This window comes from Pinus tabuliformis, chromosome 8 (genome assembly GCF_031772625.1).
Source record: "Pinus tabuliformis cultivar Carrire ecotype Pingquan chromosome 8, CPIR1, whole genome shotgun sequence".
NCBI lineage: Eukaryota > Viridiplantae > Streptophyta > Pinopsida > Pinales > Pinaceae > Pinus > Pinus tabuliformis.
In genome coordinates, this window is record NC_142294.1 from 262,179,712 (window position 1) to 262,183,253 (window position 3,542).

General features: G+C 35.0%; 1 pseudogene; it reads left to right on the top strand.

Moving 5' to 3' along the window:
* Positions 1-313: 313 nt before the first annotated feature.
* LOC149235154 (RING-H2 finger protein ATL78-like) lies at positions 314-1,076 on the top strand (annotated as a pseudogene).
* The last annotated feature ends 2,466 nt before the right edge of the window (positions 1,077-3,542 follow it).

The window sequence follows — 3,542 nt, forward strand, 5'->3', positions numbered from 1 at the left end:
CGAGAGGATTTATAAGGCGGGATTTCCTGTGGGAGTCTCCTCGTGGCCATTACCTACAGACTATCATCTCTTTCTTTATCTGGCCGCCCTTTACCGACCCAATATCGTCTACAACTGCAGTTGACACAATATTTAAGAACGGGAAATTCCTGCTTTTCTATGCGCTCCTCGTTCTGCAACAATTTCCTAGGTTTTCATTATATTTTTCCAATCATAGCCCCCAACTGAATCACCAGAGAGTGAATGGTTTGCGAGGCCACTGTGCCTGGTCCAGCTTCGAGGTTCGATACGATTGGAATTCCTTTCCAGCAAAATGCAGATTATGGATTCCTTCTCTGTTCATGGCAGGCGATTGTTGGAAGATAGGAAGATGTTGCAGTCATCCGCTCCCATCAGCGCGCCAGTGGAGGGTCAAGACGGATTAAAGGAGATTCCGTATGTAGTTACCACGAAGTACGTCCTAATCTTACCTATCATCGTTTCGGCCTTGTTCTGCTCCCTCCTATGCGCCTTGGTGGTGAGTCCCCTAATCCACTGTAGACTGCTCTGTAGACGATGGCGTGTCGTGTCCGAGCAATCAGTCCATGACGATGTCCAAAGAGCCACTGGCATCAAGAAAATAGATATTAAAGCATTGCCGGTAACGATGTGCTACATGGCCTCGCCGTTCGCAGGCAAGGATTGCCCGATCTGCTTGGCAGAATTCACGGACGGAGAAAAGGTGAGGGTATTACCAGAATGCTCTCACATTTTCCATGTCGATTGTATAGACAGATGGCTGCTTTCAAATCCCTCTTGTCCTTCATACGGACACTCTCTTCTTTGCATCTTGTTTAAGAGACCATCAACAATCGGTCGGCCAGCAGCCGAGCCCGCCGACAGGCCCCAGACGCCACTTAATGAGGGAAATGAGAGTATTGAAGCGAATCATGTTGTTTAGTCTTTCCATATTTTGGGTGGTGGGTCGACATTGGTAGCTTCTTAACATCTGGTCCATTGAATGAAGCCAAATGGAAACAGGTGATGCGGTTGCAGAGACCAGAAGACCGTTACTGGAAATATTACATGGTTTTTGAGGGGCTATTAAGCGATTGGATGTAGTATTGAAACTAAATAAAGCTGGAGGCACAGCACTATTCTATGTTATTGGACAAGATCGAGGAGTAGCGTATGTAAATGTAAGATTGGTGTTAATGATAAGTCTGATGAGCTGAAACTATGTAACACTGGTCAGATGTATTTCAAAATTATGTGTCGAAACAATTTTTTTTTCCAGTTTGGGTGAATTTAGGGAGTGAATGTTTGAACACTCCGCATCGAGGAGGAGAAATAAGTAAAATGAATGAAGCAAGCTATGATGATGGTTCCACACATTAACTTATGATGTGCTAATTGATTCAACTTCCACTAATGCTAGTAATACCAGTTTTCGGGCAAGTAGACTAATGTAACGTTATCGAAACTCTCATACACGGAAACAGGTATGTAATTTGACGGTCAAATTCATGAGGTGATTTGATGGATTGCATAACCGTTCACACTCGTTGAAATTGAAATTGTGAAGACGAGTTGGGAAGACCGGTTGCGAACGGTGAAAACCCTTCAATTTGATGGATTCGTTTTGAAATTGAAATCGAAATGGTGAAGACGATTTGTGAAGACCGGTTGCGAACGGTGAAAACCCTCAAATTTGATGGGCCCGTTTTAAAATTCCAACCCAGCAGGCAAACAGTGTTTTATCCGTACGGTCTCCTTTTCACTGCCAGACGAATGTTACCGTTATTGAAATTTTCATACACGGAAACAATGCTTTTTCGATACTGACTACTTTTTCACTGCCCGTCACATTAAACAATGAAGCCATCAAAACAAAACGCAAACGTTCAAACTATTAGACTTCTATAATGGTAATATAATGAAAAAATTTAAAATTGTTATATCCGAAAAAGAAAATGGTTATAATTTTAACTTAATTTGAAATGCATTTAATCTTGACTTAATTGATAAACAATTTTAGAAATTTCATTATCTGCCCTGTATAGTCATGAATTCAATAGAAAAAATAATTCTTTTATTGAAGAAAATATGACAAAATAAAGTATTTTTTATTATTTTACAATTTTATTTATTTTTATTTTTTCAATCTTATTATTATTATTAAATTTATAAAAAATAATAATTTAGAAATATGTGATTAATCTGAAAAATCTCATTTACAATATAATTAAATTTAATAATTTATTTAAAAACACACACATAGGAAGGATTCGATCTTATTTTGAAAATATCCCGTATGAAAGATTTATCTTATAACTTAAAATCAAAATTGGAATTACCCAAGTGCGAATATTTAATTCGAAACTTATTATTCGAATCCGAGAATATCAGCCATGGATTCCTGAAGCGTAAATAAAATGAAAAAATTCCACCTTTAATATAAATGTGAATATTAATTTAAAACTGATTATCAGAATCCGAAAATATCAGCAATGAATTCTGGAAGTGTCAAAACGTTGTTTTAAATCTTTAACATAAAATTAAATTTAATTAGAAAATAATCTGAAAAAGAATTCTGGAAGTGTCAAAACGTTGTTTTAAATCTTTAACATAAAATTAAATTTAATTAGAAAATAATTTGAAAAACCATCATATTGCTTAATAATTAATATTATTTTTTTATATTATTAATATATATTTATGGTTTATATATCTTGAGTTTATAATATTAGTCTCTTGGGTTTAATATTTTAATAATTTTTTCTTGGGCTTATAACCTCAATCTTTTGTATTTATTATTCTCTTGTGTTTATAATAAGAATATATTGGGTTTATAATATCAATCATTGTCAATTATGGTTGAATGTTGCATTGTGACAAATGATTGTCTCAATATGAAAATCAACCATGGTCAACCATGATCCAACATTGCATTTTGACAAAGATTGTTTCGATATGAAAATCAATCATGGCCGACCAAGGTCCAACGTCGCATTGTGACAAGAATTGTCTCAATATGGAAATCAACCATGGTCAACCATGATTATTTTAGGGTTTATAATATTTACCTTAGGGTTTATATACTTTGGGTTTATAATTTTTATCCCTTGGGTTTATTATTCCCTTGGGTTTATAAAATCAATCCCTTGGGTTTATTAATCTAAGGGTTGATATTCTTAGGTTTAATATTATTCTCTTAGGTTTATAATCTTTTGGGGTTTTAGTATTAATTCCTAGGGTTTATTATTCTGTTGGGGTTATAATATCAACCATGGTCAATCATGCTCAACCATGGTAAACCATATTTATTTTAGTTTTTAGGGCTTATATACCTTGGGTTTATATTATTAGTCCCTTGAGTTTAATATTATTCCCTTGGGTTTATTATTCCTTTGTTTTTATAATATCAGTTATGGTAAACCATGGTTAATCATAGCCAACCATGGTCAACCATGGGAAAACATGGTTAACCATAGCCAACCATGGTCGAATGTCGCATTGTAACATGGATTGCCTCAATATGAAAATCAACCATGGTCAACCAT